The sequence below is a fragment of the Amblyomma maculatum genome, chromosome 9, assembly GCF_055883805.1.
Source record: "Amblyomma maculatum isolate TAMU_Amacu chromosome 9, ASM5588380v1, whole genome shotgun sequence".
Classification (NCBI taxonomy): Eukaryota; Metazoa; Arthropoda; class Arachnida; order Ixodida; family Ixodidae; genus Amblyomma; species Amblyomma maculatum.
In genome coordinates, this window is record NC_139352.1 from 122,274,203 (window position 1) to 122,286,972 (window position 12,770).

The window sequence follows — 12,770 nt, forward strand, 5'->3', positions numbered from 1 at the left end:
AGTGCTTGCCAAATGCGCTCCATCCTAATCTTATTGTTCTTGTTATTTCCTTTTTATGTTCCGGATCTGCGGTTACTACCTGTCCTAAGTAGACATATTTGCCTACTACTTCCAGTACTTCGCTACCTAATGTAAACTGCTGTTCCTTCCCGAGGCTGTTGAACATTACCTTAGTCTTCTGCATATTGATTTTCAAGCCTACCTTTCTACTTTTCCTGTCTAGGTCATCAATCATTATTTGCAGTTCATCCCCCGAGTTGCTTAGCAAGGCAATGTCATCAGCAAATCACAGATTACTAAGGTATTCTCCATCTACCCTTATCCCTAACTGCTCCCATTCCAAGTCTCTGAATACTTCCTCTAAGCAAGCTGTGAATAGTAGTGGGGAGATTGTGTGGGAATTATGTGAATTTTGTTACTTTCTTTATGCAGAACTATAGTTGCTGTGCAGCCACTATATATATCTTCCAGCACTTTCACGTACGGCTCGTCTACCCCGATTTCGCAATGCCTGCATCACCGCCGAGGTTTCAACTGAGTCAAATGCTTTTTCGTAATCAATGAATGCTATGTGTAAGGGCTGGTTATATTCCGAGGATTTTTCTATCACCTGATTGATGATATGGATATGATCGACAGTAGAGTACCGTTTCCAAACCCTGCTTGATCCTTTGCTTGATTGAAATCTAAGGTTGTCCCAATTCTATTAGCTATTACCTTAGTAAATACCTTATATATAACAGACAGTAAGCTGATTGGTCTGTAATTGTTAAGGTCCTTAGAGTCCCCTTACTTATGAATGAGGATAATGTTTGCATTCTTCCATGGTTCTGGTACCGTGGATGACACCAGGCACTGCGTATACAGGGTGGCCAATATTTCTAGCACGATATCCCCACCGTCCTTCAGCAAATCTGTAGTTATCTGATCCTCTCTAGCTGACTTCCCCCTTTTCATAGTTTCTAATGCTTTCTTGACCTCGTCCTTCGTCACTGGTGGAACGTCTGACTGTTTTTCCCTACCGCCAATCTCATTACGGTCCTGACTACTTTGGCTACTGCAGAGATTTGTAGAGAACTCCTCAGCTACTTTGACTATCTTATCCATATTCGTGATGACGTTGCCCGCCTTGTCCCTATCGCATACATCCGGTTTTTGCCTATGCCCAATTTCTTGTTTACCGCTTTACAGCTTCCCCCATTCTTTACAGCATGCTCAATTTTCTCCATGTTATACTTCCTTATATCGGCCACCTTGTGCTTATTGATTAGCTTTGATACCTCGGCCAATTCGATCCAGTCTGTTGGATTGGAAGCTTTCACACTCTGGCGTTTCTTAATCAAATCTTTCGTCTCCTTAGACAGCTTACTGGTATCCTCTCTAACTATCCTACCGCCTACTTCTACCGCGCACTGAGTAATGATATCTCTGAGATTACTCTTCCTTGTTTCTAGGGTAATGTCGCCATCCTCGGTTAGAGCTGAATACCTATTCTGTAGCGAGCTCCTGAACTCTTCTGCCCTCCCCCTCACCGCTAATTCGTTGATGGGTTTCTTTCTTACTAATCTGGTGCGTTCCTTCTTCAGATTTAGGCTAATTCGGGACCTCATCATCGTGTGGTCACTGCATCGCACTTTCCCGATTACCTCTACATCTTGCATAATGGCGGGGGTTGAACACATTATGAAGTCGATTTCCTTTTTAGTCTCCCCGTTCGGACTTTTCCGTGTCCATTTCCTGTTCTTCCATTTGCTGAAGAAGGTATTCATGATTCGTAAGTTATTGCGCTCTGCGAACTCAACTAGTAACTCCCCCCTGCTATTCCTAGAACCAATGCCATAGTCATCTACTGCCTTGACTCCTGCCTGCTTTTTCCCTACCTTGGCATTGAAGTCGCCCATTAGTACAGTATACCAAGTCTTTACTTTTCACATTGCCTATCCTACATCTTAGTAGAAGCTTTCAATAGCCTTGTCATCATAACTACATGTAGGTGCATAGGCCTGTACAACCTTCAGTTTATACTGCTTATTAGGCCTAATTAGGATGCCTGCCACCCTCTCATTAATACTATAGAATTCATCTATATTCCCCGCTATATACTTATTGACAAGAAAACCTACTCCTAGTTGTCGCCTCTCTGGTAAATCTCGATAACACAGTACATGTCCATCCTTCAGTAAAGTATATGCCTCATCCGGCCTCCTAACCTCACTAAGCCCTATGACATCCCATTTCACACCCTCTAGTTCCTGTAAGAGCACTGCTAAACTAGCTTCACTAGCTAGGCCTCTAGCATTAAACGTTGCCAGGGTCAGTTTCCAATGGCGGCCTGTCCAGCGGAGCTAGGCATTCTTAGCACCCCCTGCTGCGTCACAGGTCTGACCGCCGCCGTGGTCAGTTGTTCCGCAGCCGCTGGTGACTGAGGGCCGGGGCTTTGTGGAGCTTATCATGAGAGGTTGCGGCCAATTACTGCGCCAGGATGGTTAACTCCTGTTCTGGTGAGGGAGTACGTTGCCGGCGGTGTTCACCGGCATCAGGTTGCACCCCAAACCTGTCTATGCAGTTCCATCGACACGTGGATTTTTTTTTTTTTTTTTTTTAATCCGGTGGAGAATTGCGTGGCACCGGGATTTGAACCCCGGTCCTCTTGCATGCGAGGCGGATGTTCTACCGCTACGCCACCGCTGCCTGAAATGCTTGAAATACACACATATGAAGCAGAAATTTAAAAAAGAAAACAAAAGGGAAGTGTATCGAAAAACATCATATGCGACTTCTGCAGCCCTTGCTAATAAAAACAGTGCAAACAGGAAGACACAAGACAAGGCTACAGGACAAACGCTGACTCACAACTCAGCTTCAGCCTTTACTCTAAGGCCCAGACAAAAACAAATGTGACGAGAACGAAGCTATCACGTGAAACACCCCTGGGTTCATTTGCTAAACAAAAAGTCACTCAAAAAAGACATTTCTTTTCTTGAAAGAAGCATATTTTATTTCAAGGGACATTAAGTGCGTCAGCAAGGCTTCTCTTGCTCTTTCAAGAAAAGAGATGTCTTTTTTGAGTGACTTTTTGTTTAGCAGATGAACCCAGGTAAGTTTCATGCAAAAGCTTCGTTTTCGTCCCATTTCTGGGCCTTGGAGTAAAGGCTGAGGCTGAGTTGTGAGTCAGCGCTTGTCCTGTAGCTTCCTTTTATCTTGTCTTGTGTCTTCTTGTTCGCGCAGTTTTTATTAACAATGGATGTTTACCAACTCGCCCAACAAAGCATCTTGGTTCTGCAGCCCTGTCGTATCATCCTCTTTACGAGCACTTGGCACAACAACAGCATGCCAAATTCCAATGTTTTTCACATGCAAGAAGTGATAAGGTATGTTGTGGTGTCCATTCGTGCCCTGTAGGAATACCTACCAGCAGTTGTGAAGGTCAAAAATATATCCAGAAGAATAGGATCTGCATCAGGTCATGCGTGGCTCCAGTCCAACAATATTGTTATGTGGTGTACCATGCTGGCATTCAGCAAGTGAAGAAAGAAGTGCCTGGGTGTGTGGACGAAGACGACGCTCTTGAGTTGTGCGGCTAAGCGGTGGCCAGCGATTTCTGAGTGGTGTTACCCATCGGTGCGTGATATCCACTCGTAACATCTTTGGTGGAGGTGAAATCATCGATCCCCGTACAACAGGCTGGATCTCCGCAGTGGACACCGCATCGGTACCATCACTATGTCGACAGACCCCACCCCCTCTATGGCCGCCGGCCTCAACTGTCGTGATGGCACAACCCCGGGACCCGGGCACCTTCTGCGGGACCGACGATGTTGTTGTGGACGACTGGTTGGCCCTCTACGAACGAGTAAGCAAACACAACCGCTGGGACGCAACGCTCATGCTGGCAAATATATTTTATTTGACTGGCACCGCACGCATTTGGTTTGAAGTGCAGGAAGACGAACTGACATCTTGAAACGTATGCAAACAGAAGCTTCGCGACCTCTTCGACAAACCCATTGGACGCCGCCTTGCTGCCAAGAAAGACCTGGCATCTCGCTCCCAAACATCGTCCGAGTCATATATTTCTTACATACAAGACGTCCTATCCCTGTGCCGAAAAGTCGACTCGGCCATGAGTGAGAAAGATAAAGTGGGCCACATACTTTTTACCTACTCTTATGCAAAGACTGTTCAACTGTGGACTCTGCTCTTCAAGTGTGCCGGTGCTTTGAGCAGGCGAAACAAAAACGCATATGTCACCGGTTTGACTGCCTGCCGAACACAGCTGCTACCTCGTCCTGTGCTGACCTGCCTACTCTCTGTCAGCCTTCCAACCCAACTAACTTGACACGAATCGTCCACTGCGAACTCGAGGCCATGGCTCCTGCTGTTTCCTCATTTCAGCTGACAGACAACACCCTGCCTCCCTGCCTACGGTATCCTTCATCCAGGCTGTTGTTCGCCAGGAGGTCGCTAACGTGGGCATCTCTACTGGCCACGTCCCAAACACCATCGACTCCACCTCAGCCCCTCCTGTGATCGCTGCTGCCTTTAACCCCAGCTTTATGCCTCGATACCACTACCGTAATCCTGATGACTGGCGTACCGCCGACGATTGCCTCATTTGCTTCAACTATTCCCGTGTTGGTCATATTGACGCAACCGCTGGTACAAGCCGTCACGCCCATTCTACTACGTCAATCGTAGTGGAGTCTCGGCACCGCGCCGCTCCTCGCCCCAACCTGACCCGTCCCATGCAGATCCTGTTCCACCTGCTCGTGTTTCCAGCCGGTCGCCTTCCCCGCAAACTCGACGTTCCCGCTCTCCTCTTCCTCGTCGTAATTCTTCACCGTCCTATGCCGGCCGCGTCTCGGAAAACTAGACGATGCAGCTCCCGGAGGTGATGCTGCATTCGCGACCCGGACTGAAAAACCTCTGTTGACCTTTGCTCTACAATCTAACCTCATCAAAGCCCTTGTTGATGGTGTGCCTGTCTCTGCCCTTATTGACACTGGTGACCAACTCTCTGTCCTCAGTTCCTCGTTTCGTCGTCGCCTGAAGAAAGTCCTGATGCCAGCAGTTTCGCCCACCGTTCGTGTTGCCAATGGCAGCCCTGCTGTCGTGCTTGGTATGTGTACGGCCTGTGTAACCATTGCTGGCCGTCACACACCAGTCTTATTCACCGTGCTCCAGGAATGCCCCCATGACCTGATCCTTGGCCTTGACTTCTTCACCACTCACTCAGCCCTTATTGACTGCTCTACCGGCATTCTACGCCTGGACCTTCCTTCCTGCTCTGAAGACCTCCCCACGCCACCTCGCCTCCACTCAGCAAAATATTCCCGCCTCCCTCCGGAAGCTGTTGTTTATATTCCTATGTGCCCTTTCCCGCCTGTGCCCGATGGAGACTACCTGGCGTGTCCAATTACAGACGTCGTCCTGCAGCGTCATGTCATCCTCCCACACCTCATCATACACGTATCACAGAATCGCACCACTCTCCCAGTCCTAAACTTCAGTTTGTCGATCAAAGTCCTCCCCGACGGAATATCATTAGCTGAACTGTCCCCGCTTACCGACTGTGAAGTTTCAGCCCTAACTACCGACCCTCCCTCTGCACCTTGCACAGCCCCTACCGCCCCTATGTCGTCTCCTTTACCTTACACCGTGATCCTGTTTCCAGCATGATTGCGGCCGACCTGCAACCTGATTCTGTCGACACGCTCTACAAGCTGTTGCTTTCATATAGCGATATTTTTGATTTTGGGGCCCAACCTCTTGTCCAAATGTCTGTTGTAGCCCACCGCATCGACACCGGCGATGCTGCTCCTGTTCACAAGCGACCGTACCATGTCTCTTTCCGAGCGCCAGGTGACTCAACATGAAGTTGACAAGATGCTGGCCGATGACATCATTGAGCCTTCAAACACTCCCTGGGCGTCACCAGTTGTGCTAGTCCAGAAAAAAAATGAGAGCTAGAGATTCTGCGTCGACTATCGCCACCTTAACAAGTTGACCAGAAAAGACGTCTACCCTCATGGAGCCAGCTACTTTTCCTCCATCGGCCTTTGCTCTGGCTACTGGCAAATCTCTGTCGATGAACGAGACCGCGAAAAAACAGCATTTATCACTCCTGACGGCCTCTACCAATTTAAAGTCATGCCTTTTGGCCTATGTAATGCCCCTGCAACTTTCGAACGGATGATGGACTCGTTGCTGCGACTTGTTTTTGTTATTTAGATGACGTCATTGTTTTCTCGTCCACTTTTGACGGCCACCTCTCTCGCCTTTCTACCATTCTCGAGCTATTCTGCCGCGCCGGCCTTAAACTCAACTCCACGAAACGCAGTTTCGGCCATCGGGAAATCAAAGTTCTTCACCACTTAGTGAATGCTGCTGGTGTCCAGCCTGACCCCGATAAGATTCGTGCCGTTCGTACCTTTCCCACACTACGTTCATCTAGTGATGTTCGAAGTTTTCATGGCTTGTGTTCTTATTTCAGTCGTTTCGTCCAGAACTTCGCAGCCCTTGCTCGCCCTCTCACCGCCCTACTGAAAAAAGATGCACCTTTCTTTTGAGGCCCTGACCAAGCAGCAGCTTTCTCTGAACTTATCCCTGCACTCACCAATCCACCCGTCTTGGCCCATTTCAACCCTTCAGCCTCTACCGAACTCCGCACTGACGCCAGTGGTCACGGCGGCATTGGAGCTATCCTCGCTCAGCGACACCATGGCTGCACCAGACTGATTGCGTATGCCAGCCGCCTACAATCTAGGGCAAAACGAAATTACTCTATCACAGAAAGGGAGTGCCCAGCTTTTGTTTGGGCTATTGCAAAATTCCGCCCTTATTTGTTTGGATGACCCTTTACTGTTATCACAGACCACCATGCCTTGTGCTGGCTATCTTCCCTCGAAGACCCTACTAGACGTCTGGGACGCTGGACGTTAAGATTGCAAGAATACACCTTTTCCAGAAACCCATTTACTTCTACTTTATTGATTATGCGAAAGCGCTTGACAGCGTAGATCACAGCAGATTGTGGCAAGCTCTCCAAGAGATGGGAGTTCCAATTCACCTCATCTGTCTCCTCAGGAACCTGTATGAAGGGCAACAGGCCACAGTCAGAACTGGGCATGGTCTTACTGATTGGTTTCCGATCGAGAAAGGAGTGAGGCAAGGCTGCATACTGTCGCCCTGCCTATTTAACCTATATGCAGAGTGCATCATGAGGAAGGCCGGTCTGGACGAGTCTTCAGCTGGAGTGAAGATTGCTGGAAAACGTATCAACAACCTTAGATATGCGGACGATACCACTTTAATGGCAGAAAGTGAAGTGGAACTCAAGAGACTTCTGATGCGCGTACAAGAAGAGAGTGAGAAGTTCGGGCTTAAACTGAACATTAAAAAGACAAAGATCATGGCGTCTTGCCCTATCAAGTCCTGGAGCATCAATGGGCAAGAAGTGGAAACTGTGACAGATTTTCTCTTCTTGGGCTCCAAGATCACCCCGGAAGGAGACTGCAGCCATGAAGTTAGGAGACGCCTGCTTCTGGGAAAGAGAGCAATGGTTAGCCTTGACTGCCTAGTAAAGAGCAGAGACATTAGTCTGCCAACCAAGATCCGTATAACTCGTGCTATGGTCTTTCCAGTTGTGATGTATGGATGCGAGAGTTGGATTGTGAAGAAGGCTGACCACCGAAGAATTGACGCGTTTGAATTGTGGTGCTGGCGAAGACTCTTGAGAGTTCCTTGGACTGCCAGAAGGTCAAATCAGTCGATATTGTCGACCATAAACCCTGACTGCTCATTGGAGGGTCAAATTCTAAAGTTAAAGCTCAGCTACTTTGGTCATCTGATGAGAAGAGAGGAGTCGCTGGAGAAAGATTTGATATAGCGAGACTGTAGCGCAAAGCAGACAGGACACACGAGAAGAACGAACAACACGAGCGCTAACTTCCAACAATCTTTATTTCAGACATGCAGCACATTTATACGCCAAAGATAGGAAAACACTTGTGCTGACAGTATCACCGCCGGAGAAAAGAGAGTTCTTTATCGCATAAACTAATAGACGGAGTGCTAACACAAGTCTCTTGTGTTAGCACAAGGAGTGCTAACACAACGCAAGTGGTGGGCCTGACGACGAAGTGCACATGACGGAGACAGCTCTGCGGGCGTAGACAGGAATGTTAAGAGGGAGGATATCCATGGATCCTTCTGCTGCTCAAATTTCATGTTGGTAATGTTGAGCGACGACATATCATAGGCACAAACGAAGCCAGCCGTCGAGTCGTTAGGAAGCGGTGAACGGGAAAGGGCATCAGCGTCTGTGTGCTTGCGTCCAGATCGATAAATGATGTGGATATCGTACTCCTGAAGACGTAAGGCCCAGCGGGCGAGGCGGCCGGAGGGGTCTTTGAGGAAGGATAGCCAACAGAGCGCGTGGTGGTCGGTAACAACATAGAATGGGTGACCGTAAATATAAGGATGAAACTTGGTAATGGCCCATATGATGGCCAGACACTCCTTTCCGTCAAAGAATAGTTTGATTCCGCTTTCGTGAGGGTACAACTAGCGTACGCGACGACATACTCGAAACATCCAGGTTTCCGTTGAGCAAGAACAGCACCCAGACCTACGCCGCTTGCATCAGTGTGTATTTCGGTCGAGCAGGCAGGGTCAAAATGGCGGAGTATAGGGGGAGAGACCAGTAGACGGCGTAGTGTACTGAACGCAGCATCACAGGCTGGTGACCAAGAGGAGAGGTTTGGGCCTCCGGCGAGAAGTTGTATTAAAGGGGCGATGATACTGGTGAAGTTGCAGATAAAACAGCGGAAATACGAACATAGACCGACAAAACTGCGAAGTTCTTTCAAGGCTGTGGGCTTGGGGAAGTCTGCGATGGCACGAAGTTTGGTAGGATCCGGTAGAACGCCATCCTTGGATATGACATGACCAAGTATTGTGAGCTTGGTACCAGCAAAGTGACATTTCTTCAAGTTGAGCTGTAGGCCGGCTTCAGTAAACACATAAGGACATGCTGAAAGCGCAGAAGGTGGGAAGGGAAATCTTTCGAGAAAACGACAATGTCATCTAGATAACAGACACGTTTCCCATTTGAGCCCACTGGGAATTTTATCCATCATTCTCTCGAAGGTGGCGGGGGCGTTGCACAGTCCGAGCGGCATCACATTGAATTCATACAAGCCATCGGGAGTGATGAAGGCTGTTTTCTGGCGGTCAGCGGAAGCCATCGGTACTTGCCAATAGCCAGAGCGCAAATCTAGCGACGAAAAGAACTCCGCTCCTTGCAAACAATCTAGCGCGTCGTCAATTCGTGGTAGTGGGTAAACATCTTTGCGGGTTATCTTATTCAGACGCTGGTAGTCCACACAGAAGCGGATCGTGCCATCTTTCTTTGTCACCAACACTACGGGGGAGGCCCAAGGGCTATGAGATGGTCGTATGATGCCCCGTTGAAGCATATCGGCGACATTGTCATGAATGACGCGGCGCTCAGTGGGCGACACACGATATGGTCGCTGCCGCAGAGGAGCATGAGGACCAGTGTCGATTGCATGAGAAATGGTCAAGGCGCGGCCCAAGGAAGGCTGGGACACGTCAAAAGATGCACCGAAGCGCTGAAGGAGGGCGACTATTTGGTCCCGTTGGGCGGACAGAAGGTCGGTCGCGATAGCTCGATGAAGGGCGTCGACAGGAAGCTCATCACTCGTAGCAGCACAAGACGTCAGGGCAGCGACGTGAGGAAAAACTTCAGGTTCGGAGAACATGTAAGTGCAATCAGGGTCCAGCTCTTCAATGTAGCCGAGGCACTCCCCGTGAAGAACAACCATCGGGCAGGGAAAAGGGTTAGAAGCATAGATGACACAGCTGCCATCAGAAATCGTTAGAACGGCAAAAGGAAGAAGGAGGCGGTTATGGTGGGCAGAGGCGAGTTTGGGCGTAAAGAGAACAGGACTAGGGAGGGCAGATGTCGAAATAAGGGGAACGAGAACAGAAGAAAAGGGAAGAATGTCGGTGTCTGCAGCTACAAGGAGTTTAGCAGGGCGCACAGGCGGGTCACACAGGGAAACATTACACACAGGGGAAAGCTCAACTTCGGCACGGGTACCATCAATCACAGCACTGTGAGTCGACAGAAAGTCGTAGCCGAGGATGATGTCGTGGGAGGAGGCGTAAAGCACCACCATCTCGAAGAGATACATAATGTCTTTGATGCAAACTCATACCGTGCACACTGCTACAGGGGTGATGCGCTCTGAACTGGCCATACGAAGCGAAAAGGCAGAAAGCGGCGTCGTGACCTTGCGAATTTTGCGGCGAAGGACATCACTAATTACGAAAACGGCAGCACCTGTATCCACCAGCGCAAGAACGGGAAAGCCTTCCACGAACACTTCAATGACGTTGGCGGGAGAAGGCGGAGGACTTAACGAGTTCGTCAAACGCGCAGTTCTTGCCTCCAGAACTGCGGCATTTAGTTTTCCCCTTGCGTAAGGCCCCGTCGCCGGAGCATTGGCGAAATGGAACGTCAGTGAGGCGAAGGCGAGCGGCGTGTCGAGTACTGAGCCCGAAGTGGAGGCGATCCAGAAGAGACGTTGCTGAAGGGCGGCTCGGGATCGTAGAGGTTCATCCTGAGAACGGACTGCGTTCTCAGGATGAAGCGGGCGCTGACGGCAAAGGCGAGCGCCGTGACCCGGGAGCCCGCAAGTATAGCAAATTGGGCGATTGTCGGCGGTTCGCCATGGGTTCAAAATGCGGCGTCGCGGTCGAGGGATTGGAGACTGAGGGACCGTGAAACGAGGTGGAGCATAAAATGTAGGGCCGTTCTGGTAAGACGATGTAGGAAGCGGACCGCGCGTTCCAGCGGTTACTTGAGCGTAAGTGAGTGGGGCTTGCACAGGAGCGATGAGAACACTAGAAGGCAGCGCTTCGGCGACTTTCTCCTCGATAACTTGGCGGATAGCCGGCAAGATGGATGGCGCGTTGGCCGGCGCTAATTGCGAAGTGCAGACGGTCGGCTGAACTGGATGGAGGAGGGACAGCTGGCGTGCAATTTCTTCGTGGATGAAGTCTTGGATATTCTGCATAAATTGAGACTGTTCCGCAGACGACGTAGCCAGTGCCAAGCCAGCAATGCCGGCAGGTGCGGCAGCCCGCCGCGTAGAAGCGCGTTGCTTTCGCAGCTCGCCAAACCTCTGGCACAGGGTTATAATGTCGGATGCGGAAGTAGGGTCCCTGGCCGACATCATATAGTATGCATCATCAGTAAGACCTTTTAGAACATGTGTGACTCTTTCGGGCTCGGGCATGGACGGATTGACCCGCTTGCAGAGGTCAACTATGTCCTCAATGTAGCTGGTAAACGTTTCCTCGGGAAGTTGAAGCCGTGCATGGAGGCGTTGTTCGGCACGGAGTCTGCGTACCGCAGGACGGCCGAAGACATCCGCGTTGAAGAGGAAGAGGCTCCACGTTGAAAGATCGGCTTCGTGGTTTTGAAACCACAGATTTGCCACGTCCGTGAGGTAGAAGAGGACGTTGCTCAGTTTTATGGAATCGTCCCAGCGGTTGTAAGTGCTGATGCGCTCGAAAGAGGCCAGCCAGTCGTCCACGTCATGGTCGTCGGTACCACTGAAGAAAAGTGGGTCACGGGGGCGATGTGCCCCGGGACAGGTGGCAGGAGTGGCAGGGATGGGCGCCGATGGTTGGCTGGGAGCGTCCTGCATGGTTGTGACCGAAGGCGGTAGCGTGCGGTTCCGAAGTTCCAGGGTGAAATTTGCGAGGACTGGGGCGACGACCGAGACACCTCCACCAAGTGTAAGGTGTTTTTTGGAGCACCAAGACCGTAGGCAACGTCCGCAAACCAAAGCGACAGGGGTAGCGTTCGAACCAACAGTGCAGTGCCAACAAGGCTCCGGCTCCACTTCGTCTACCTCTTCGGGTTGGCGCGCGAGCTGATGGCGATCGGGATTACTACAGTATATAAGTCGACCTCACTGTTCTGAATAAATCAGTTGCAAGTAGAGCCCTGTTCTGTCCTTCTTGTCTGTTGTGTAGTCTTTGTTGTGCTTATATAAGTTTATGACCAACTAGTCCCGCAACACATCTTACTGGAGCAGCATGAAGTTACTCAATATTTATGGGTCAGTCCCCTAAGCAAGTTCTTCCTGCAGTTTAGTCGCTTCGTTTGAGGGCATGCATAGCCAAAATAAATGGTTCAAGTGAGTACAAGACAAAAAAAGGTTCTGGTATTAAACAAAGGGCAAACACAAATGGGGTACAATTTAGCACAGTGTTGTAAAAACATGTCAAGATGTGATTGCCGGTACTTGTCTTGAAATTTTTATCCCTTCCATCTTACGATCGAACGTCTCGACCGTTGATAAAATTTTACACATATTCATAACATAACCGCTGAGATCGAATTTATGAGCAAAAGAATGAGTTAATAAAGCTAACAAATGGAACACTCATCCAAGGTCGGCCACACGTACGATACCAAGGAAGCTCTAGCGTGTTCGTGACCTTTACTTGAAAAACGAAGCACAACACAACAATGCCCGTGCGTGAAAACACGCTCCAATTCAGCAACTTTCACGCAGTGCACCGATCTGGGTTCAAAAATCTGCAACAGTTCAGCAGCTAACCGAAACAGCAACTGCACAGTGTGGCAGGCACAGCGCTCCGCTCGCGATAAGTCAACTTTCGGATACGCATCTGACTTGTGCTTCAGCAAAGAGGAACTAAGCTATGAT

General features: G+C 49.7%; 1 protein-coding gene across 6 annotated transcripts in view; it reads right to left on the minus strand.

Moving 5' to 3' along the window:
* The window catches only part of LOC146180294 (uncharacterized), an 85,697-nt gene that overhangs the window by 72,175 nt on the left and 752 nt on the right, over positions 1-12,770 (minus strand). The window lies entirely within an intron of this gene.